The 27,854-nt window shown below is 33.9% G+C and overlaps 1 protein-coding gene across 2 annotated transcripts in view; it reads left to right on the plus strand.

The window, feature by feature from the left end:
- Window positions 1-10,375: 10,375 nt before the first annotated feature.
- The window catches only part of LOC100877739 (uncharacterized), a 66,344-nt gene continuing 48,865 nt past the window's right edge, over window positions 10,376-27,854 (plus strand). Inside the window, exons 1-2 of one of the 2 annotated variants that reach the window (XM_012287696.2) lie at window positions 10,376-10,581; window positions 17,781-18,151. The gene's annotated coding sequence lies outside the window, so the exon portion shown is untranslated. The remainder of the gene's footprint in view (window positions 10,582-17,780; window positions 18,152-27,854) is intronic. The other variant, XM_012287697.2, reaches the window with a different exon arrangement.

Here is a 27,854-nt window from a genome sequence, read left to right on the forward strand (position 1 = left end):
CCATATACATATGCCCACACATAGAACATCATTACAATTTATAAATAAAGCTCATTAACATTTGAGATGCCCAGCAGGAAGCCTCTAGTTACCAAAGGTTCATGAGTAACAACGTCCAGAAGATTAATAGTTCATAAGAACTGTCCGATCCACTACATATATACAAAATAACTGTCCTAAATAACTCATAAATTAATAACTAAATTATTCGACTTCTGCAAACCCATCGATTTCCTCGATATTAACAAATAAATATTCATCCACTTCTTTTCTGTCTGAACCATAAATATTTGAACAGAAAAACAAATTTCCTCGTCCACTTCAGTTTACTATATTTCGTCGACTATTTCATTAACTTATTTCCTCTTTCCATGTATTCCAAGAACAAAAAAGGTTTGTTATTTGTTCGAAACGTATAATTTTTCTTGTTTGGTTTCTCGCAAACCACATTCCTTTCGTTCCTGATCTTAGATCCATTAACCTTATCGTCATCGAACTCGCCGCTCGGGTTTAACCTTGTAATTCCATAATCCTATCAACGATAACTCGATTGGAAATGGCGGTGCCCTCGGCCCGGAATTAATCGAGACCGTGGCGACGTTGCCTCCATTTTAAGGGTCTGTTTAGTATCGAAATGGAAAAGTAATTTACGTCCGTAACTGTACGCGTGTGTGTCGATAGCGAATCTGGCTTTGTTGGGGAATGTGGTAATTACAAGGTGAAGTGATTCAATTTATAGGCATTGTTCGGGATTTTGATGTTTTGGATTGGTGGAAGTTGGGGATGTTAGAACTTTGGACGTTGCAATTTGGGGGTTATAGAAGTAGTAGTTATGGAGGTTATAGTGGTTGTAGAGGTCATAGAGGTTATGGAGGTTATAGAGGTTATAGAGGTTATAGAGGGTAGTATCTACTGAAAAGTATTCTACTGAATTTGGAGAGGGTGGAATTTGGAGGTGTTAGAATTTGGGGAGGATGGAATTTGGAAATATTAAAATTTGGAGAGGGTTATAGAAGTAGTAGTTATGGAGGTCATAGAGGTTATAGAGGTTATAGAGGTTATAGAGGTTATAGAGGTTATGGAGGTTATAGAGGTTATGAAGGTTATAGAGGTTATAGAGGTTATAGTAGTTATAGGGTTATAGAGGGTAGTATCTACTGAAAAGTATTCTACTGAATTTGGAGAGGGTGGAATTTGGAGGTGTTAGAATTTGGGGAGGATGGAATTTGGAAATATTAAAATTTGGAGAGGGTGGAATTTGGAGATATTAGAATTTGGGGAGGGTGGAATTTGGAGATATTAGAATTTGGGGAGGGTGGAATTTGGAGATATTAGAATTTAGAGAGGGTGGAATTTGGAAACGTTAGAATTTGAAGAGGGTGGAATTTGGAGATATTAGAATTTGGGGAGGGTGGAATTTGGGAAATTTAGAATTTGAAGAGGGTGGAATTTGGAAATATTAGAATTTGGGGAGGGTGGAATTTGGAAACGTTAGAATTTGAAGAGGGTGGAATTTGGAGATATTAGAATTTGGGGAGGGTGGAATTTGGGGAAGTTGGATTTTGGGACATTTGGAATTTGGAGAATTTAGAATTTGGAGAATATGGAATTTGGGGAATTTGGAATTTGGGAAATTTAGAATTTGGGGAATTTAGAATTTGGGAAATTTAGAATTTGGGAAATTTAGAATTTGGAGAATATGGAATTTGGGGAATTTGTAATTTGGGAAATTTAGAATTTGGAGAATATGGAATTTGGGGAATTTGGAATTTGGGAAATATGGAATTTGGGAAATTTAGAATTTGGAGAATATGGAATTTGGGGAATTTGGAATTTGGGAAATATGGAATTTGGGAAATTTAGAATTTGGAGAATATGGAATTTGGAATATATGGCATTTGTGAAATACAGAATTAGAAACATTAGGAATTCGATTTTATTCAAAGTTTTCATATTTCCACACATATTTCTGTCTCACACGTTGCACGAACCTGCGTTCACATACCGTGCAAACTTATCATTCATGGTTGTTCCCGTGTCAAGGAAATCTTCTTGCTTTTTAACCTTCTATCTAATCGCATTACTAAGCGTTGTTTCTCCGCTGACACCTTGATCTCGTTTGTTCTGATCTTTGAAAGTACTAAGTGACACGTGTTCATCATTCCAATTTGATGCTTCACAAACTCGAGCGATCGATGCTAACACTTAAACAAGCTACCACATAAACAAGCTGCTATTTGAACCTTAATAATCGAATATATTTCACCTGATCTAACCTCACCATCATGAAGCTAAACCCAAAGAACTATAACAAGCTATTAAAAATTTAAAGCTATTGAAGCTAAATAACTATAGTATTATAGCTCAAGTATTACATTAAAGATAAAGACCAGATATAACCAAATGTCTCTTGAACCACCACTCCTGAACCATTCGACATCCACAGAGTTCCAGGGATACATTCATATGGGGTACGTCTTTCATCACCTATCAGTCTCACGTATCTTTCCCATTCAGCTAATCTTTATTGCTATTACCCAATCATGCATTCCTCATTATACAAGTACCAGGAGCTTCAGTATCCGTTTCCCGACAACTTCCAAGATCCAATCATCCATTCAGACTCCGCTGATGTAACTACACATAAATTACAGAAAACAGAGGTTTCAGGGAAAAACAAATGTCTTGTTCTTTATGGTTGCATGATGAAATCAAATACATTTGACAGTCTGATCATTTGATCTGTCTTCTGTTAAAGTATCTTGCTTTGTGGAGGATGTTTTATTACATTATTTGTTTTGATTACACTATTATGTTAGTAGACATTAATAGTAGGCAAAGATTAATGTTTAATACAAAACAATGTAGAAAATTACTTGAATTCCAATTTGCAAAATATATGCAGGATAATGAGGAATAAAAATGACTGGGGTTTGCAATAAAACTTGAACATTGATCGAGGGTTTTAAATGAAAAGTTGGAAACACGTATTCCGCGAAACGAAGGACTTCTCCTTTCACTTTATTTTCATCCTGGTTGTGCAGTAACTCGTTGACTGTCGAACGCACACGTATTCTATTTTTCTGCCTCATCATTTTTCATCCATATATCTTTGTGCTGTTCTTTTTAATAAACAATGACGGAGCTTTTCTGAAAATATAATTATTCTCGAACAAAATATTCATTGACGCAAGTACATTATACGAAGGATAGGCTAGGTTCGGTAATTATGGTCGAAGAAGGAAAATTTGGAAGATTATTTAATCTTTCCATGTGCACATACTTTTGTAATGATATTAATATTTAGTTTTAAATACGACACTTTTAAAGAAAACTTTGATCAAACTTTATTGGAAATTTTTTATCAAAGCCGTTGTCAAATTTTTATTAAACCTGAATCAAACTTTTCGTCCAATTTCTTTGTTAAGCTTTTAGCAAATAATTTTTCTAAAATTCTCTATCGAATTTCCTAGTCAAATTTTAATCAAATTTGTTTTCACCTCTTCAGTCAAATTTATCGAATTTTTGTCAAGTTTGTAACTTTAATCACACTTGACAGTCTGTCCAGATATATGGCACTCTCTGGTCCTGATAGTGGTACCATATAACCGGAGATAACTGTATTTGACGCATTGCAAAGAACCATTACCGCAACCTTCCTACGAAAAGATAACGTGCCGTGCCGAGGTTACAATCGACACGGTCATTTTATATTTATTAACATCAGTATGACACCGTGAAAGCGTGAAATGTGGTTGCGGTGTATAGTGTGGCAATAACGCGAAGTCACATCAAGGAATACGTTTCAAATCGTATAAAGTTTATAGCACTATTCGTGCTATACATGACTTTGTGATTTAGTCATTTCATTTTGAAATTGGGGAATTTGGGGGATTTGGGGGATTTGGGGGATTTGGGATTTGGGGGATTTGGGATTTGGGGGATTTGGGATTTGGGATTTGGGGGATTTGGGATTTGGGGGATTTGGAATTTGGGGGATTTAGAATTCGGAGGATTTGGGATTTGGGGAATTTGGAATTTGGGGGAGTGGAAATTTGGGGGATTTGGAATTTGGGAGATTTGGGATTTGGGGGACTTGGGATTTGGGGGATTTGGGATTTGGGGGATTTGGGATTTGGGGGATTTGGGATTTGGGGAATTTGGAATTTGGGGGAGTGGAAATTTGGGGGATTTGGAATTTGGGGGAGTGGAAATTTGGGGGATTTGGAATTTGGAAAATTTGGAATTTGGGAAAGTGGAAATTTGGGGGAGTGGAAATTTGGGGGATTTGGAATTTGGGGGAGTGGAAATTTGGGGGATTTGGAATTTGGGAAATTTGGAATTTGGGAGAGTGGAAATTTGGGGGGTTTGGAATTTGGGGGAGTGGAAATTTAGGGGATTTGGAATTTGGAAAATTTGGAATCTGGGGAATTTGGAATTTGGGAGAGTAGAAATTTGGAGGATTTGGAATTTGGAAAACTTGAAATTTGGGGGATTTGGAATTTGGAAAATTTGGAATCTGGGGAATTTGGAATTTGGGAGAGTAGAAATTTGGAGGATTTGGAATTTGGAAAACTTGAAATTTGGGGGATTTGGAATTTGAGAAATTTGGAATTTGGGAAACTTGGAATTTGGAGAATTTGGAATTTAGAGAAATTTGATATTTCCACTGATCTGAGATTTGAAGATTTTAATATTCTTATCGAGCAGTTATCAATCACACCAAATTATCAATCACAAGTTATCAATTACACCAAACGCAACCGTTCTACTGTCCTGCGTGACGTTACCTAAATTTGTTACTTTATTACCGTTTGCATGGACAGGAAAAGAGAAAACGGCTCTTTGCCCTAGCGATTCTCATTTTCGTTCCGTAATTGTGTCATTAAAATTGCATAGAACCGGCGTTTATGCACGTAACTCATATTACAGTTAGACTAACGCTCATTTGAAACGCTCGTTTGTCTATGTACAACACTTACATATTAAAATATATTTACATATATCATAGTACATTCTAAAAAGATACTCATACAATAAAACTATCAAATATGTTAATCAAGTGTATCAAAAATGACTACAAAAACTGTGTTGTAAAAGAATAGAACATTTTGTTATTAATGGTACACAAAATTTCATTAATAACATTGTTCATGAAAGTTTCTCGTTACGATTAATTTTGTTTTGTACGTCGTCGACGATGTCGTAACACGACTCGTGTTTTGTCGTAGCGACTGATACCCTACACGATATAACGCCGCGAACTTTTATCCGCGTCGATTTTCCACCACGGAACAGCAGAATCGAAGCATGAAATATGCATTGCAACAACGACGTTTCTTCTTCGCGAGAACTTACCTTCGATTTGCAAGTTACGTACTTCCACGTATCATGTGCTGCTTGCGCAATACGTAAGCACTGCAGGGACATCGTACGTGCACTCGGGTGCAACCTAAGCTTTCTTTTTATAGCCACGAATTTCTTAATCAGTCTTCAATCTTCTAATTTACTGCTTTTTGCGTAGAAAAACTACGTCGAAATTCGTCTACGTTGAAATAGAAAGCAGAGATGAAAACGAAGTATGCAGAGGCGATAAGCACAGTTTACCGTAAACGTATTAAAATTAATTTGGGAATTAATGCGAGTATTCTAGCGCAGTAAATGTGCCTACCTACAGCGGGTTGATCGGTTAACATATTAATACCGAGCAAATTTAATGAATGCGTTAAAGCAAGCTACGTGACTTCGCTCACTTTAAACGCCATCACGGTCGATCAAATATTTTGCAGAGGTTAATAGACGCTTAAGTTCGAAGCTCGGCGACGCACGGTGCGTTAACATAATCATTCGATTAAACAGATTGTCGGTCTCGATCGACACAGGAGCATACACTCCGTCATGGAAGCCGGAGAAAATTTTTCGTCGCGAATCTGAATTTGGAAAATTCAGAACTCAGCGATTTTTAATTGTAGATTTAGAAATTTGATGATGTAGTAGGTAATTGAGTAATTGAAAGACCGATAAAGCGGAGAAATTGATAAATTTACTCATTGAGAAATTAACAGATTGATAAGTTGGAAACTTGAGATATTGACAAGTCGAAGAATTGAAGAATTGAAAAAATTGAAGGATTAAAAAAGTTGAAGAATTAGAAAAATAAAAAAAATTGAAAAATTGAAATAATTGAAGAATTGAAAAATTGAAAAATTGAAAAATTGAAAAGTTGAAAAACTGAAAAATTGAAAGATTGAAAAACTGAAGAATTGAAAAACTGAAAAATTGAGAAATTGAGAAATTGAAAAGTTGAAAAATTGAAAAATTGAAAGATTGAAAAATTGAAAGATTGAAAAACTGAAAGATTGAAAGATTGAAAAATTAAAAGATTGAAAGATTGAAAGATTGAAAGATTGAAAAATTGAAAAATTGAAAAATTGAAAAATTGAAAAATTGAAAAATTGAAAAATTGAAAAATTGAAAAATTGAAAAATTGAAAAATTGAAAAATTGAAAGGTTGAAAAATTGAAACATTGAGAAATTGAAAAGTTGAAAAACTAAAAAATTGAAAAGTTGAAAAACTGAATGATCGTAAAATTGAAAAACTGTCAAATTGAAGAATTGAAATATTGAAAAATTAAAAAATTGAAGAATTGAAGAATTGAAAAATTGAAAAACTGTCAAATTGAAGAATTGAAATTTGAAAAATGTACAAATCTACAAATAACAAAACTTACAAATAAAAAAAGACTGCAAGTCTCAAATTAAGAGCTAAAAAAATATCTTCAAAATTCCCATATATGAAGTTCCACGATGTACAGTAATCCACGCATTACACACAATTTGTGTCCGCTCCGGTCGCCTCGCCACAAGAGCTTTTCACTTTTCCACGAACAAAACCGGGGAATTCGGTGCATCACTATCGTTCTATACAGAATACATTTTCCCCCCCGTTACGAAACGTGCATCCGAAAATTGTGTTTTCATTGCAGCGAATAAATTACCGTAATAACGAGAACTGATTTACTTGAAGCCTTTTTCGCTGGGAGTTCAAAGGCTGCAGAGATATTTCTGCATAAACGTGTTTCTCTTTCATTTTGGTTTGATTTTATAGCGATAAATGGTCTTCTGTTTAACCATCCCCTTTTACTGTTTTGACTCGTTCCTTTGAAATTAATTTACCCTCTCAGATAATCGCATTCGTTATTTACATGTTTATTATTGTCTATCATTTATTTTAATCGAGTTAAATGCAGAATGTATCGTTAAATAAATGTCATTAATCAATTTTAAATAAATCGGAATTATTGAAATTATTTTGTAAAATTAAATATTTTGGTCAAAGACTTGGTTCACGATTTATTTTGTTATTTAAAATGCATTATTTTATTACTTATGAAAGGTTATAACATTTACTATTTTATTGTTAAGAGGAGTAACAGTTATTTTAATTTTAGTTTATTTTAATATTAAACAGAGTGATGGCTGTTATTATTCTACCACGTAAAAGAGGTATAATAGCATCAATTACTTTATTATTAAAAAAAGTGTAATAATATTTTATTAAGTTTGTAATAACTTTTTTCATTCTGAATTTTCACCTCACTTTTATCTGGTTACACGGATACGTTCACGGAAACATAGATACCTTCGTAATAAAAAACCGAGTGGTACAGAGTCTGACCTAAATTCGATATAATTTGTTGTAAAATTTATCTCGTTATAGTTGGTTGCATCCACTTGCTTGAAAATATTGCGTCGGATATTGTAGTCGTGCAAACAGTGACGCGAAACAAATTTTTTATCGTTTTAACTGTTATTTTTCTACGATGTTATATTACCCTCGTTCCACTGCTTTCACTTTGTCGTTTGCAATGCAATCTCTATCAACGTCGAACGAGGAGACATGTTTCGAAAATCTGCATGAAAATGCTGCGATCGATTCGAACGTACGCCCTTCATTAATCAGTTGCGTACTTATATTTTCAACGATATCGATATTTCTTTATTTTTGTCGACAATGATTTATCTTTTGTCCTGTTGAATATTTTACACACAGTGTGACATCCTATACACTCTTACAATTTTATAATTATTTGTTTGTAGATATTATTTTGTCACAAATTAATTTCTTTTTATAGATGAAATTATTTTTGTAGGTACATTTTATAAATTTTGTATTTTGTAAATATTTTGTTTGGTTAATTTTACGAGTCAGATCTGCATGGTTTTTATATGCATTAATATGTTGTATGTGTATGAATATGTAATTACATATGTATATGTATATGTGTACGTATGTGTGATACACATATGTATATATAGATGTGTGGCTTTATAGTATGTTACATAAACATTAATATTATATAAGACTATATAAATGTTACACATGACTATACACACATGGTTATACACACAGATGTATAACATATTAAAGAAAGAGACATACACATATGATGCATGTAGTTAGAATAACATATGTCATACATTTGTGGGTATAAGTATGCATATAACAATCAATATACATATACACGTATGTATCACTCTACATATAAAATATATATGTACCTATACATATACATATCTACACATATGTATGTCTGCAGAACATATGTACATATGTGATTGTCACACAATCTAACAAATAAAATGAACAGACTAATATTACCAAAATTGCTATCACCATTTTCTAATATGCCATTAGCAACAACATTGCATAAATTGTCACACATAATTTTAATTTTTAATATTAATACCAAACTTGCAAATTATAATTCATTATGCCACTCTGCATACGGTAGCTAAAAACGATGTGTGCACATTAAATATTCATTTCCACCGCTGTAAAAGTGTTTGTTTCTTCTATGGAAGTTTCTTTTCGCGAAAAATAATTAGATTTCGTGTTGACACGATGTACACACAGTTAATATACCACGCTAAAAAGGATTTTTATTTGAACACGCTATCTGTGGCTATCTCAGGAAGTTGTTGACTTTAATTGGTTTGTTTTGTTATAGCCGTAGCAATTAAATGTAATTATAGTTAATTCTCTTTTGGATTATTCCAAACTTGTACGTTAATTTACTGTGCAAGGTTTTATCCAAAAGTGAATTCTCTTTAATGACTAACGCTTTTAATTAAAGTTCTGAGGTATAAATTTTAATGCACGATAACTCGTGCTAATAATTTTGTGGAAAGGTGGAAAGAAAATGTGTGTGAAATTTTAACAAGTTTTTGTTAGAACATTGATACTATTGATATTTTATTTTATTAATATATTATGGCATTAATATTATCTTATGTCGCTAATAATTTTGTGAGAGGACCACTTAAAAATAACTACAAAATATAAATATTTTTTTATTAAGATATTAATATATTATTCAGTATAAATATTGTCAACATAATATATTAAAAGATACTTCAAAATTTCTGCGCTTTTGAAGAGATAATTTACCATCTTATTGCCAACTTAATTATTTACATTGTCCGAGCAGTATTTTGCACAGCAAACATGAGCTAATATAGGAAGCAATTAATGTAAATGCGTTGCGCAACGTAATTAATTAACATACAATTAACGTATTAATATATTATACACTCGTATCGTATTCTCGCATAATTCTCCAATTTCCTAAAGAAATTTCATATTACACAATGACATTACAAAAACTTTCACCATCGAAATTTAATGTCAATAAGTTTCGGTAAGAAAAATAAAAGGTAATAAAATTCTTTAATCTCACTTTAACAAATCTAAGCAGATCTAAAAACACATTCTCGACGAACTTTAACACTCTACACGTCACCTATGTATGGGTGACACATAAATTTCCATATGAATCACCTATGCTGTTTAGGAATTTGTTTACTTACAATGCTTGTATTACTTTGAACCGTGAATAACAAATACAATCACAAAAATAGCTAGTAACATTAAAAACTAAAAATTTCAAAAGTTAAAATTAAAAATTCAACCACAAAATTTTCAACTGCCCCTCAATGTGACAGTCAACGTAAATCTAAATTTTCCCCTTATTCTAGAGAGTTGCAGACTGTAACTTTGCAAACTTATTACATTCGATATAGTGATTGCACAAAGTTCGAACGAGATCGGTGTATCGAAGTTCGTATCGTTTCCTTATTAGACCGCTTCGATAACCGGCATACACAAAGCGTATTTGCACAACAATAAGCGAAAAATGAAACCGTTCAGATTTTATCATTTCGAATGACAGTATCGTTATGATAGAGCCGTGATCGGTAAGTGGCCAGTGCGCTCGTATCGCGCATGCGTGCACGCATGCCTGCGCTGGAATCCGCGGCTGTGATTGGTCGACGTCAGAAGACTCGGAAACTGCTGGCTTACAGGTACAACTCGTGCAACTGAACCAGTCTCGCGGCGAGCGTCGTACAGTGCGTATTGTCCGAGAGAGTGGTGTTGTGCAGAATCGATTAGTATCGATTCGAGTGAGTTTGAAAACTTCCGCGAACTCGAGCGTCGTGTGTGCGTGACAGGCGACGTGTGACACTTCTCGCGCGCCAACTGAAAACGCTGGATTTAAATTGGCTCGTGAAAATTTTAAGGTCAGCAACACTTTTACAAACGGAGCTATTCGTGCGGAAAGAAAATGCGAATATGTTTTGTTTCTTGCGTGTTGACGTTTCGATTACCTTCTCCCGCCTATTTTGTTCGAGAGCGGTGAGAAAAGGGAGAAAAACTTTTGAAAAGTTGGTATATTTGGAGGAGGTTTGAAAATTTGGTATATTTGGAGGAAGTTTGATATTTAATCGCGCTTGTGTTATGTTCTTTTAATTGTACAGGGTGTTTCAGTATTGGAGAGTGGAGGAGGGTTTTATGGAAAATGTTATATTGAGGTTTTGTGAGGGAAATATAGGATTTGAATTTTTATTGGTGCTTGTAATATTCTTGGAAGGAATTTTGTAAAAGGAAAATTTGATGTAATTTGCAGATAATTTAGTAATTTATGGATGGTGGGAATTAATACATCGGGTGAATAATAACAGTGGAACGTATTATTAGCCATTACTTTTTATGACTTTATCGATACGGTAATAGCTTGATGGTATAAATCGCTGGTGTGATAAATATGTGGTTAACTAATAATGAGGATATAGGGAAATAGGAATGTGGAAGTCTAGAGCAATGGTGGGTAGAGCAAGGAATTGGAGATTTGGGAATTAAGAAGTTAGGAATTTAGGAAGTTGGGAATTTAGCAAGTTAGGGACTTAGGAAGTTGGGGATTTAGGAAGTTAGGAATTTAGGAAGGTGGGAATTTAGGAAGGTGGGAATTTAGAAAGGTGGGAATTTAAGAAGGTGGGGATTTAGGAAGATAGGGATTTAGGAAGGTAGGGATTTAGGAAGTTGGGGATTTAGGAAGTTAGGGATTTAGGAAGATGGGGAATTAGGACGATGGGGAATTAGGAAGATGGGGAATTAAAGAAATGGGGAATTAGGAAGATGGGGAATTAGAACGATGGGGAATTAGGAAGATGGGAAATTAGAGAGATGGGGAATTAGGAAGATGGGGAATTAGAGAGATGGGGAATGAGAACGATGGGGAATTAGGAAGATGGGGAATCAGAGAGATGGGGAATTAGGAAGATGGGGAATTAGAAAGATGGGGAATTAGGAGGATGGGAAATTAGGAAGATGGGGAACTAGGAAGATGGGGAATTAGAAAGATGGGGAATTAGGAAGATGGGGAATTAGGAAGGTGAGGAACTAGGAAGATGGGGAATTAGGAATTTGGGTAGTTGAAATTTTAAAATTTCAAAAGTTTGAAATTTAGAAACCCAGAAAGATGATATGAGTAATTACACAACGTGAGAATGAGCAATTTTGTTACTTCCATGCCTTGAAATTTCAAAACTTTTCTAATTCGACACTTTCTAATTTAACTCCATAATCCAACAATTTGAAGATTTACTAATTCCTCAAATAAAAATTACTGAATAATAATTTGCAAATTTGAAATTATTGTAATTCATTAATTTCACAATTTTCTAACTAGAAAATTTATAAATCTGACAATACATGAATTTGAATATCTGACAATGATTGTATACATTTTCCAATTTGCCACATAAATTTAGGCTCGTCATCAACATACACGTTAGAAACGAGACAATCATCGCTGTTAGTTATTTTCTACTCAACGAGAAGTCAGATCGAGACCTGTTACCTCTATAGGAACTTGTTAGTATGAAATTCAACGCTTGGCTTCTCAAGACGAGTACGATTGACAATCAGCGGTGCAATTCTCTTCAATTCAGTCCACCGCTGCGAGAAACTTCTTTGGTAATTAAGCTGTTTGCTCGTCGAATCGTTTTGAATGTGCTTCGTTGCACGATTCGCGATAACGTTGCACCGACATTTGTACAGATTATCGACTGATAAAACAACTACATGTATCAGTCCTTCATAATTTATTGATAATCTTTTCTTTTTTTATAAACGCAGATTTAGTTGAATCCTGTTAGAAATATAACAAAAATTTTTAATAAATTATTCATATGACATGATATACTGGTTTAGATACATTTCACAAATTTGTAATTTTATATTTTAGATATTTTGTTTAATTTTTTATTATTTCATTAGTTGTTGTTGTTAAGCTTGTTAGTGTCTCAATTACTCTGATCATTGACCCTTTCATTAGTGATGAACTATACCATCAAACTATAATTATAACTATAACTGTTATTGGAACACCCTGTATGTCATAGGAGACATATCTATGACATATGTGTGTATTGCAAATAATTCATGTAGGACATATTAATTAGGAATATTACTGACATATTGATTAGATGTGTTACGGATATGTTGACTAGACGTGTTATAAATGTATTGATTAGGTTACGAATTTATTGATTAGGTATGTTGTAAATATATTGATTAATCTTGTTACTGGTGTACTAATTAAACGTATTGTTTGTGTGATCACACATTATGTGATTATACGTATTACAAATATATTGATTGGATATGTTGCAGATATATTAATTAATCATATAGGTATATTGATAAGACGTATTAAAAATATATTGGTTAGAGATATTGCAGATAGATTGATAAACCATTGATTGGTACACCAATTAAAAATTTTGTTCATATATTGATTAAACTTGATATTACATTAAAAAAATTTACACTGAAAATAATTTCACCATATCTATATACATATTTATGTATGTATGTTCAACATATGTGTAAATGCATTAAAATCTCAATAAATAATAAAATTAGAATAAAAATAAAAAACAAGGAATATAATAATCATAAATTTTTTTGTAAAAGTATACGTAATTTTGAAACTTGAAGTCACTGAAACCTGTTTGAAGGAAAATGTAAAATTATACGAAACCTTATAATAATTTTCTAGGAAAAAGTAATAATTATATTTTATATAAAGTAATAATTATATAGTATTGAATAACTTTGATTAAGAAATCAGTGAATTTTGCACCAACGGATTCTTTTGAAAGAAAACTTTCGATATCGATGTAGTTACTCAATCATTACTGATTAATACAGTTGAAAATGGTTTAGAAAACAAGGTGTTAAGAAAGAATGATAAGTAGTAATCGTAATAACTGCGAACGAGTTAATAATTGGAAATTAAATTCGATTCAGTTATGAACACATTTCACGCATTTCTTAAATTCACACGTGTGAAGACGTAATAACAATTTCCTTCGTTACTGCAAATTTTTCACTGTCTCCTTTTAATTCTTGGAAATAAAAAAAATAATACTAAATATTTAAGAATGTAATTTTAAAAATATTTTTTCGTTCTTGATAAACATACAAAAAAAATAATATAATTGCATAACAATATAATGTAAAAAAAAATTAATTAAATATTAAGAATGTAATATTGAAAATATTTTCCATTCTCATAAACATAACCTCTTTCAATCATGTAACACAAAGAATTCCAGTATTTATTGATAATATTTATTGAGTACGAACGAAAAATATTTATTTAAAAAACGTGTTAAGATATCGAGTGTTAATCACAACAATTCATCACTGCCACGTTTAAAACAAAATCGATCAAAGATATTTTTATCTAACAACGCGACGGAAATTGATAGTTAAGTATTTGTTATCGGATACGCACTGATAATATCAAAAGAGTGGAACATATTGGTTGATTAACTAATATTAGTACTTTAATTGACTTCAGCAGAAGTTGGAGAACAAATATTCTTATTACAATTAAATATCGAGTCGTAATCAATTATAATATATAATATAATTAATAATAATATAATTATGTGATTAAATTGTCCTTTAATTTGAGAAAAAATTCGACACCTTCAATTTGCACCTCATTGAAATATGAAAATACTGAATTTACTGTTAATTTTCAAGTCTACACACCGTAATAACATTATTCGGGACATTGACTCTTATAATAATATACATATATGTTAAAATCACTGGGTAAGGCATACATATTCCGCATAATTATTCAAACATCTCTCAAGTTGCTTCAAAGATATTAAAGATGCTTATCTACTTCCCAGCCTAGTCTTCTAAACTGATCAGACTGCATTACTAATGTTCAAATCGCGTGACTCTGCTCTTCAGCGAGAAAGTTAAACAAAAAATAGAACTTTTTAAATTGTTTACCATTTCCATCGCTTACACTCGCATTTTACTTAAATATTGTAATCAGTTATGTGCTACTGGAGTGCATTTACAAACACTTTGAAGTTCTCACGATTCTAATATTATATTCACATCATTTTCAAATTTCTGTCATTTCCCCGAATTCCAAATTTACCGAATTCCAAGTTCACCGAATTCCATATTCCCCGAATTGCAAATTCTCTGAATTCCAAATTCACCGAATTCCAAATTCACCGAATTCCAAATTCACCGAATTCCAAATTCCCCGAATTCCAAATTCCCCGAATTCCAAATTCACCGAATTTCAATTTCACCGAATTCCAAATTCACCGAATTCCAAACTCACCGAATTCCAAATTCACCGAATTTCAAACTCACCGAATTCCAAATTCACCGAATTCCAAACTCACCGAATTCCAAATTCACCGAATTCCAAATTCCCCGAATTTCCACTCCCCCAATTCCCAATTCCCTCAATTCCAAATTCCCCCAATTCCAAAACCCCCAAATTCCAAATCCCCCAAATTTCCAAACCCCCAAATTTCCACTCCCCAAATTCCAAATCCCCCAAATTTCCAAACCCCCAAATTTCCACTCCCCAATTCCAAATTCCCCCAATTCCAAATTCCCCGAATTCCAAACCCCCCAAATTCCCAATTCCCCAAATTTCCAAATCCTCAACTCCTCAAATTCCCGACCTCCCACATCCCCAAACCCCCTATTCCCAAATTCCCCAACTCTCAAAATCTCCCCTCTCCAAACCTTCATCCACCCTCAAATTCCCAACCCAAATTCAAATTTCCCGCGTACGCTCCGTTCATCACATTCCTCGCGCAGCTCAATTGTCCGCGAGTTCCCGTACATTCGATCCGCCCATCGTTATGATACATCGAAACACTGAAGAGAATGAAGCCGAGGCTGATTACAATCGCTCTCGCAGACAATTATCAAACCGCAGCCACCTAACCTAAACCTAACCATACTCCAGTGTTCCCAACTCGGGTTCCCTATGAGCTTGCTTGTCGACGATGTCTAATCTGTAATCGCGGAGCGCATCGCGTCGTGTTGAGCCCTAAACATCGCTCGTATTTCCACAACTCAATTACGTCGCCGCGAAATTAGCCCTGCAGTGCAGTATATCAAGACTGCATGCCCTTTAGAGTACGAGGATGTGAACTAGCTTCACAATGAGGACTCTCCAACCTAATTAGCGTATTCGCTGGAAAGACATTATCGTTGCTTCAGCTTTAAGCATACGATATACGGAATTTTAATTGAGGAGGTGTGGAGATGGGAATAGGAGATGTGGGTAGGTGGGAATTTGTGGATGTAGGTATTTAGGGATGTAGGGAAGAATATGTGGGTATGTGGGATAGGTATGTGGGATGGGTGTGGGGTTTGGAGGAATAGGGATCTAGGGATGTGGGGATTAAGGTATAGGGAGATGTGGAGAGATGGGTGTCAAGGAAGGTGGAGATGTGGAGAGATAGGTGTCAAGATAGGTGGAGATGTGGAGAGATAGGTGTCAAGGCTTAGAGAGATGTGGAGAGATAGGTATCAAGGTATGTAGGAATCTAGGGGTGTGGAGGTCAAAGCGTATAGGGATTTCGGGATGTAGAGATCAAGACTTATAGGGATCTGGAGACGTAGAGATTAAGGCATGTGGAGATGTGGAGAGATGGGTGTCAAGGCATATAGGGATGTGGAGAGATTGGTATCAAGGCATATAGGGATCTGGACATGTAGAGGTTAAGATATGTAGATATGTGGATAAATAGGTGTCAAGGCTTACAGAGATGTGGAGAGTTAGGTATCAAGGTATGTAGGAATCTAGGGGTGTGGTGGTCGAAGGGTATAAGGATTTCGGGATGTAGAGATCAAGGCTTGTAGGGATCTGAAGACGTAGAGATTAAGGCATGTGAAGATGTGGAGAGATGGGTGTCAAGGCATATAGAGATCTGGAGACGTAGAGATAAAGACATGTGGAGATGTGGAGACATAGGTGTCAAGGCATATAGGGATGTGGAGAGATGGGTATCAAGTCATATAGGGATCTGGACATGTAGAGGTCAAGATATGTAGAGATATGGATAAATAGGTGTCAAGGCTTATAGAGACGTGGAGAGATAGGTGACAAGGTTTAGAGAGATGTGGAGAGATAGGTACCAAGGCATATAGAGAAATCCAGGGATGTAGAGATCAAAGAGTATAGGGATTTCAGGATGTAGAGATGAAGACATATATGTAGAGATGTGGAGAGATGGGTATCAAGGCGTATAGAGATGTGGAGAGATGCATATCAAGGCATGTAGAGATATGAAGATAGGCAGGTAGCATCTCTAAGGCATGTAGAGATGTAGAGAGATGGGTATCAAGGTATATAAGTATCTAGGGACACTGAGGTCAAGGCATGTCGAGATCTAGTGATATATAAGTCAAGTTTGCTTAAGTTTAAGTTTGAATTTGAAAATTAGGAAATTAAAAATATGGAGATTTTAGGATTTGGATAATTGTGAATATAAAAGTTTTGATATATAAAATTGTATCATAATTGTATATTAATATAATTGACATAATTATACTTGATATAATTTTTTGATATAATTTATTGATATAATTTGTTGATATAATTTATTGATATAATTTATTGATATAATTTATTGATATAATTATTGATATAATTTTTTGGTATAATTATTGATATAATTTTTTGGTATAATTATTGATATAATAATTGATATAATTTATTAATATAATTATTGATATAATTTATTGATATAATAATTGATATAATTTATTGATATAAGTTATTGATATAATTTATTGATATAATTATTGATATAATAATTGATATAATTTATTAATATAATTGTTGATATAATTCATTGATAATAATTATTGATATAATTTATTGATATAATTATTGATATAATTTATTGATATAATTATTGATATAATTATTGATATAATTTATTGATATAATAATTAATATAATTATACATGAATATATAAAATCAGAATTTCAAAAATTTTGAAAAATATCAAATACAAAAATGTAGACAACCGCAATAAACAAGTCCCCAAATGCAAATGCAGTAAAAGGAGGATGTTTGTTTCGTAGATCGCAACGGAAGTCGTCAGGGAGAGCGTAAAAGTGGCGGGAACACGCGTCGCCATGGGTACCGTGTGTTGTGGCCTGCGGGTGTAGTGCGAACCCCGTGATCGCGGGGCAGAGTCCGGCGAAAAAGAACGAGAGAAAAACGGGAGAGAAAGGGCGAACGAGGGAAGGAGAGGATAAGGTGAAAGGAACGGGTCGAAGAGGGACACGGAATCGCGTGGACAAGCGGGATCGGCGAAACTTTGAAAGACTGCTCTCTCGTGGCTGACGGCGTAGAGAGGGAAACAGCAGGAAGAGAGAGGGAGAGAAAGAGAGAGAATAATGCGGACTCGTTGCTTCCGCTTTGATCAACAGCACGTTCGGATCTGCTCGTAGTAAGTAGAGAAAAGTGAATTTTTGTTTTATTATTTCGGTGCTGTTGTACTTAAAAGTTGTACTTTTTAACAGAAAATATATATGCATAAAGAAATTATATATATAGAAACATATATGCATTAACAAATTATATATACAGAAACATATATGCATAAACAGATTATATATAAAGAAACATATATGCATAAACAAATTCTATACACAGTAGCATATATGCATAGACAAATTATATATACAGAAACATAAATGCATAAATAGATTTTTGAATTACATTCAGTTATCAACAAATGAGTTTCGGAACAAATGAGAATAATTTTAATTTAAAAATGTTTACTAGAAAATACATATAGATTCAATATGTATTGCTTGAGTATTATTTGACCATTTACCACGTATATTTTTAATTGTACAGTCTCCAAATATATGTAGTTTGATTATTGATTTGGAAATTATTGCTTGCATGCAGTCAGACAAGGGACAATCGTACGTATTTTTTTAAATTACTAGTAGGACAAAGACTTGGAATTTTAAGAATATATGAAGCTAGTAGTGTAGGGATTTAAGAATGTAGTAACAACATAGAAATCGAGTAAAGTAGGAATTTAAAGATGTGTAGTATGCGATAGGGATGTAGAGAATCTAGGGTCTTAAAGATACAAAGATGGAGACCTAAGAATAGTCTGAAGATCTGGGAACCCAGTGATGTGAGATGTCTAGGGTTAGAGATGTGAAGGTATAAAAATTTGGTGATATATGATGTTTGAGAATATATATAAAAATTTGAAGTAATCTAGTAATATACTTGAGAGTCCGCAGTAATCTAAAGGAATCTAAAATAATCTGGAGACATATAGTATGTAAGAATATAAAAATCTGGAATAACCTAACTATCAGAGTACACATGAATCTAAAGATCCAGAATCCATAGAAAATAAGAACGTAACATTATTATGAAATACTAAAAAGTAACAATTCACACGAAATAATCGCCATCAATCTATTTTGAAAGAAGTCTCAAATCAACTCCCAACAATACTCTGATGTGAGAAACAGGAACTGCAGCTGTAAACAAACTCCACGACTTGATGCAAGAGTGATGCAACAATAAGACGCTTCTCGGTGAAAAAATAACAGAAAACTTGACGAATGTAACCGCTTGAAAATTACGTCACATTATAGAAAGCCGTATCGGCTAGCGGGAATCGATCGGTAAAGGTAGCTTAGGATCTCGTTAAACGTTCTTCATCGATTCTCGAACAGGTATCGAAAAAGTCGTTCGAATCCGGTTCTGCGTCGACGTAAGATGAGTTCCTCGCCATAAAAAGGTTAAAAATAACGCGTGGAAACTGCGGTGAGGACAATTGACCGCAAAGTTAACCGCGGGTCGAAAGAAAAATTGACGGACCGCCATTATGCTCTGTGACCCCGTTTATCGTTTACTATACTGTGGAGACCACAATTTCAGTTAGGGAACAAAATTTCAATTACTTTCACATGGTTAGAATTATTTTCGTCATTAGGGTTATTCCTTATTGGAGAATGAAGGATAATCTTAAGTTCAGTAATTTGGAAATTATGGGATTTTTGGTTATTATGTGGAATTTGGGGAATTTGGAATTTGGGGGATTTGGAATTTGGGGGAGTGGGAATTTGGGGAATTTGGAATTTGGGGGAGTGGAAATTTGGGGGATTTGGAATTCGGAGGATTTGGAATTTGGGGGAGGGGGAATTTGGGGAATTTGGAATTCGGAGGATTTGGAATTTGGGGGATTTGGAATTCGGAGGATTTGGAATTTGGGGGAGGGGGAATTTGGGGAATTTGGAATTCGGGGAATTTGGAATTTGGAGGAGTGGGAATTTGGGGAATTTGGAATTCGGGGGAGTGGAAATTTGGGGAATTTGGAATTGGGGGAATTGGGAATTGGGGGAGTGGAAATTTTAGGGGTTTGAAAATTTGGGGAATTTGGAATTTGGGAGACTTGGAATTTGGGGAATTTGGAATTTGGGGAATTTGGAATTTGGGGAATTTGGAATTTGGGGGATTTGGAATTTGGGGAATTTGGAATTCGGGGAATTTGGAATTTGGGGAATTTGGAATTCGGGAAATTTAGAATTTGGGAGAGTGGAAATTTGGGGAATTGGGAATTCGGAAAATTTGGAATTCGATGAATTTGAAATTCGGGAAATTTTGAATTTTTCCTTATTCTAAAACCAAGGTCCTCTTCTGAAGACACTTATTCTCTATAAGCAAATAACTATCACTAAATTAAGTGGAAGCTACCAACTTACTGTTAGTTTAACCCTTAACTTACTGCGGTTATGCGTTAACGAGTGTAATAGTTTGAGGTTAGGTTAAGAGCCGAGGCATAGCTCCCTGCAGCTACACTTTGATGCAACCCTCTGCAATTTTCAGTATAATTGCAATTTGAGAGTTAAGACTTTATATAAATTTTTTCGTGTGAGATCATAAGCAAATTTTACGTCCAAACGAAGGTCCCATATTCAAGAATATAGCAGAGTTTGGACTATAGTACTATAGGCCAATAGAAAGTACATACAATACAGGTCGTGACAAGACCTATAAACCGTTACGACACGGCTCGTTCATTCAAATACCTACTTACGTTCCGTTTCTGATCGATAAGGATTCTTTCGACGCGTTTCGTGTCTGCGATGTTTAACTTCAGGGAAAGTTACGATTATGTTAAACTCATTTTGCTCTTGTCTCGTTTTCCTTCGATTTTATTTCAGTTTCACGCCGAAGAATGTCTTGCATTATTCATGGGAGATAAAGTCTTTATAAAGTAATCCCTCGTCATAATTCGGTAATTCTGGAACGTTAACATTTGGTATCGTGTTACTCGTGACCGATGTTTGAATTGTTATCTTCTACTTATCTAATTACGAATAACTGTATCCGGGAATTATGAAATGTCTTGAAAATTCAAGGTCTGTTGAATGTATCTGATGAAGATTTAAAAGCAATGTGGCTGCCAATGTGTTTGGTGCGATGAAAAATCTTTAGACATAGGTTGACACATTTTTGCTTAAAAAAATATATAAAATGTTTATGTCCTTCAATTTTAAAAAATCTTTAATGATAAACATTGAAAATCTTTAATGGTAAAGATGAACAAATTTTTAGTGACAGAGGTTGAACAATCTTTAATAGCAAAAATTGATTAATCTTCATAAATGTTGAATGCTCCTTAATGATAAAAATTGAAGAACCAAAACTAATGATATCCAATTTTGTACCAGACAATTTATGATTCATAGACACCTATTGCAATTATTATTGTTGCTTACCCATTGAAATGTGAACGAATAGAAATATTTTTACTAAAATTGAATAAAGTAGAATGAGCAAAATGTGAACCTATTTTTGTCAGATTAAATATTTTTCAAGACAACAAATTTACAATGTGTACAATAAATAAAGTAACGACACGAAAGAGAATTTTCGAGAGAAAAGCAGTGAAAGAATAAAAGTTAGAGGATCACTTTGACGAGATGGATTGTTCGAGTGTTAATTATGGTCGTGCTATTCATCCACGCCATGGGTCACGAGTCAGGCGACGCGAAACGTAAATATACGCTAAGCACATAACGACGAGTCGTTTGAAAATCTCTGGGGTTTCTTGAGTAATTCAACTTTGATTGAATAATTTACGAAGATAGGTTGGGAACAGATGGGGTCAGTAATGAGAAAATAATTGCACTTTGTCAGAGTTTTCTGAAACGCTGCTGAATTGTTCGATTTGTACGAACGATGAATTAACAGGCTCGCTTTCTCGAAAATGGAATTCGGGGAATTTGGAATTTGGGGGATTTGGAATTCGGAGGATTTGGAATTTGGGGGATTTGGAGTTCAGAGGATTTGGAATTTGGGGGAATAGGAATTTGGGGGAGTGGGAATTTGGGGAATTTGGAATTGGGGGAGTGGAAATTTGGGGGATTTGGAATTCGAGGAATTTGGAATTTGGGGGAGTGGAATTTGGGGAATTTGGAATTGGGGGAATTGGGAATTGGGGGAGTGGAAATTTAAGGGTTTGGAAATTCGGGAAATTTAGAATTTGGGAGAGTGGAAATTTGGGGAATTGAGAATTCGGGAAATTTGGAATTCGAGGCATTTGGAATTCGGGGAATTTGGAATTCGAGGCATTTGGAATTCGGGGAATTTGGAATTCGAGGAATTTGAAATTTGGGGGATTTGGAATTTGGGTAATTTGGAATTTGGGTAATTTGGAATTTGGGGGAGTGGGAATATGGAGAATTTGGAATTTGGGGGAGTGGGAATATGGAGAATTTGGAATTTGGGAGAGTGGGAATTTGGAGAATTTGGAATTCGGGAAATTTAGAATTTGGGGAATTTGGAATTCGGTGAATGCGGAATTCGAAAAAGGAATTGAATTTCATGCGAAAAAGGACCGACTTAAAAAACGTACAAAATGCGATATTTTATAAGTCGTTTTAATTTATGAATATGTTTGTACAACAATATTTCAGTAAAACTCCGCTCCCGAAAGTTTTAATTAAACGGGTTTCTCATTGTGAGAACTTCTTGATTGTAATCGGGCTGTTGAATATTTTTGTGTAATGGAAACTTCAAGGTTGTGAAGGGAAAGTATTTCTGGTTGTTAAATGTATTTTTTAGGAAAAATATAAATGATGTATATCGATGAAATTAAATTATGATAAATACAGAATAATAATTAAAAGAAAATAAGAAGTATAAATTACAAATGATAAACTGTAATATACAGGTTCATAAATATTAAAATAATATTGTAAACAATTTTTAAACAGTATTTAAGAGAAGAAATATTGAAAATAAAGAATGTATATTATAAGTCGAATTCGTTCAGCATTTAAAATATTTAATTAAAATTTGTTATATTTTGTGATGTGACTATCTGACGCAGAAGAATTAATAGTAATTGGTAGCAATCAATTATATCGAATTCCCGAGCACCATAAAGATCACGTATAAAAAAGTTGAAGCATCCTTTTTATTGAAATATTGCACGAAGGGAGTCGTCGAATTAGCATAATTGGATCAGTCGCAATTCTTCCTTGAATGGCGTGGCAGGAAAACGTGAAAAACGAGGAGGCGATATCAGAGTGGCAATTTTCTTTGATGAACTCCACATTGATGAACTCCTCCAGGCAAGTGTCAAGAATAAAAGAGCAAATAAATAATTTGTGCTTTCGATTCTATCAAGCTTACTTTTAATTTAATTTTAATTCAAACATCGTTTCATTAATATTAATGGAAATATGAAAGAGAGTGTTTGGATATTAACGTGTTGGTATTTTAATTATAATTACAGGCTTTATCGGAGAGAATATTCTTAAAAATTAACATATATTTCAGTTTGAATTATTACCGGTGTGAAAAATAATTAAGAAAACTTTGAATTATTAATTTAAAATCCTTTCTTCTTTCAATCACTTCACTGAAGTGATTAAAAATTTCCATGATTATTTGATTTCGAAGATGCGGAACTTCTGTGAATCCTTAGATCAGACACTGCTGAAAACTTAGAATGGCAAATCTGATTATACAAAGTTCTGAAGGTAAATTCGATTAATTAAATCAACAACTTCGCACGTAACTGCATATTACATCCTTACGATATTGTAATTAAATTAATATTAATTAGTGCTGAATAATTAACGAAATTACTGTGTGGTCTTGTTATACCGTTACGTGTGATTAACATTAATTAATAATCTTTTATTATTCATTCATATTAAAAATAATAAATTAAATGCAATGAATCTACTAAGTAAATAATAATGTATAAAAAAATATTTTTGGCCACTAACCATGATAAACAACGAAATAAATAAATAAATAGCTATAAATATTTTATATTACACATAAAATAAATAAACAAGTAAAGACATGAAATACACATGAAGGAATTAAATGAATAAATTAATTAACTTTGTACATCAATTTTTTAATATTTGACCAGTCGATGAATCACTATTTTCCTGCCCCGATAAAAACCTGACAAACAATCAAATTTTCACAGAAGAGTTTTTGAAAATTAATACGTCACATTTCTGGAACAAATCTCCACCAAAGAATGACACATAAATGAGAACATAATTTACAGAAGCTCAAGTATTCGAGTACCGAACTGTGTCTGTATGTTTACGTAAAATGCATCTCATGTCCATTGAAAAGAGGGAATATTATCGAATAATGGCGTTCATTTGTGGTGAATCGTGTCGGGTTGCATGCAAGTGATTGGACACGGATTCGCGAGCGTGTAAATGACGTTAGAAAGTTGCGAAAGAAACAACCGGCTGACTCATCTGAGAAGTGCTTTTTCTCATCGTTGTGGAACGATTCTGTGACGTGTACAAAAGTACAAGAAAACGAGGGAAGTTTATCGAGTTGATAACTGATCGTGTACGCTGCTACTTTTTCATGTGAATTATTGATACGAGCTAAAAACGATTGAGACGTTTTCAGTGATTAATTTATGGTTACACGGGTAATCTTTCTGCGGACCATTTCGTGTAGTTTGCCGCCATTTGCTGACGACTCAGAATTGATATGGAGACACGTGTCATAAATATGAAACTGATGTATGAAACATTGAACAAGCTTCAAGGTACAGTTCCAAGATATTGTAAACAAGTTTTAAGATATTTTTTAAAAATTCATACATCGTAAAAAATAATATTAGCATTCGATGTCTTTTAAATTCACTAGAGAAGAGAAGAGATAGAGAAGCATCATGTGAACATGATACATGATTCTTCATTTTAGGCTACGAAATTTTGAAACTGTCATTAATATATTTCTTCCTCATTTTCATAACATAAGAAACTTATAAATTTTCAATCATTTTCACAATGAAAAAGACCATAATAAATTTGCAGTACAGAAAAAGATGAAACATGTGCTACAAAATACTTGATAACAAGCAAAATACTATGCATTATACAGTAGAGTCTCGTTATATGGCCTCAAATCTACACAAATAGTAACAGTTGCGATATAAACACAGTTCCTTTCTATGGTTGCACATGTTTCAAATACATATTCCATTTACACACATTCAGTGCCATATAGCGAGACCTCGCAACCATTCATTTTATCAAGTACAATTTTCTTAAACATCATAAACTACAAGTGAATTGATGCCTTTAAATATTCGTGACTACAACTGGTTAATCCTCGGATGCTGGTCTTCGTTGACCAGATGAAAACTTACGGTATCCAAACGTGTATGCGTATTCGTGCACATACAAAGAACGTTTTTGTACAGTTACACATAAGGAGTACCGTTTTAATCTCGCCTGATGAATATCTTCTGCCAGGAACTACGAAAGTCGGGATTTTGGGTTAGCTTTCGAATTAAGAAATATTTTTGTTGGGATGATTTTGTGATAATTTTATTTGGAAGTGGATATTGCGGAAATATTCTTTTTGCAATAATTAGGTAATGGTTTAGACTTCAAGGTGATGTGAAATGGTGATTTCAAGGACATTTCAAGATCACTTTCAGGGCTTTCGAAAATTTATTTCGTTCGAGTCATTCAAGGCTAAAAGTCAGTTCAAGATTAAACTATAATAGGTTGGGGAATTTGTATTAGTAGGTTCTTTGTTTAAAATTAATTTGAAATCAAGACTCGAAATATTTTTAACATTGACCTCTTATTAAATTTCCATTTTGTAAATTATATTGTGCTCTCATACTGTAATATATAAATTCCTTAAAAATTATAAAAGCCTTCAAATTTTTCAATAAAACAATTGAAGAATAACTCATCCCTTCAAAAAATTCAACCCTGCTCAAACAACATTTTCCCAGCAAAATACTTAAAAATTTGATACCATCCGCAATGCAAATCCTCCCGAACAATAAATCCTGAACAATTCAGGAAATTTTCTATTACTGTCATTGTGCCCATTGCCGCACGTCATTATCATTTAAACAGACGAGGGGAAGAAAAACATTCTTGTCGACTTCCAGCAGCCGCCATGCTATAATTCAAGTTCTCGGGGCGTAGCAACAAATTAGAAAAATTATTGTCCGACGTTGTACGTGTTCTTCTCTCTCTCCGTTGTTTCCCTTCACCTTTTCATTCGTTTTCCTCCGCCGGCTTGCTGCGTGTTTCCGTCGTATTTTCTCTGACATGCCTTTGCGTACACGCGCTCCCACGTCACGCGTGACACTCTCAATGACCCACGCAATACATGGCCTGCGCCACGATCATTTTTCATTTCTGATCTCATAAGTCATTCAGCTCTTTGTCCGCTCGAATCGTAACGATTATCGACCTGGATCGCATGCAAACGAAACCCGTTAAACTGTTGTCTTTCAAACCTGTCAGGTTTATCTTTATTTCTAAAGGACTCCTTTAGGAAAGTCTGAAATATTCGAACTTTGAGGTAGTCTTTGTTCATTCTGTATTATTTGTTAATTTTCTGTTACTTTCTTATTAAATAGTTTATGTATCAAACATGTTACATGGAATTTATATTAGAGGAGACAATAAATTTGAAGGTTATGTTGCAACCATTATAGTGACGATAAAGGAACTTATGCTATCCGCCATTTTTTAACTTGTGTCTAAAATATTGATGCTGTGGTTATACTGCTGTTATGGAATGAATATATTCCGTGACATATATGTTATGATACATCTAAGCCTGTTAAGTAAACATAAATCATAATAGAAACTAATATTTGTATAGACTGTGGATCTTTTAGGTTATGTGACATATTCAAACATTGCCTCGACATGTCATTTTACATACATGAACAGTCTGATTGTGGAAGACTAATTTTTGTTAACATATCTATCTTTTATTTATAAAATCAATTTTAATATCAGTCGGTCAAAGACAACATTGCATTGTGGTCTTAAACTTGAACCTCTGTTATCTCTGCCCTTCAACTTGTGCATGTTAATACTATAATTGTGCTGCCATTATAAAATAGCTATTTTATTTGTAGACTTGTAACTGTGTCTCAATACTCTAAATTCTGCAAAATAAATCATGCAATCTAACAAAATGAATGTCACAATAATAAATCAATCTCCCAATGTGTTTCTCCTAAAACGTACCTAAACAGCAAAAAGACTAAAGCTAAACCTTAAAAAACATATGAGATATATGAATATATGTAATATATTATGAAGTCTATAAGATTCGAAAGCTTTAACTGTGTCCACATAAAGTTTGTCTATAAATTAACAGAAACTGAAACGCCCTGTACCATTCCTTTCCTCAGTCTCGAAGCCCACCTCAGCCATATCCTCGAAAGTCTCCTCAGACAAACAGGCACACGAACAATTCAAACAGCACTTACGCAATTCAACTGATGTCGTGAAAAGTTGCAAACTCCAAGATACAATGAGTGGAGTGCGCTCGAGAACACGAATACACGAAAGGATCATTGACTCGCTTTACCTTTTGCCCTGTCGTTTGAATAAATAGCAGCATCTTTGCAGACAAAGAGCAGCGAGTAGCTACGACTTGTGTAACAGCATTAAATGTCAGGTCAAGAGACTGGCTGTATCGGTCGGATTACGGTTTCAGTCCTTCTATGTATACTTTATTCCAGCTGGAACGCTTTGGCGCACCTACATCCTTGCTATGTCTCTGGGTCAAAGAATACCCGCTGTTTCTAATTTAATTGGATTTTACAATAGTAAATTACTGTTGCA

The sequence above is a fragment of the Megachile rotundata genome, chromosome 6, assembly GCF_050947335.1.
Source record: "Megachile rotundata isolate GNS110a chromosome 6, iyMegRotu1, whole genome shotgun sequence".
In the NCBI taxonomy this organism is placed as follows: Eukaryota; Metazoa; Arthropoda; class Insecta; order Hymenoptera; family Megachilidae; genus Megachile; species Megachile rotundata.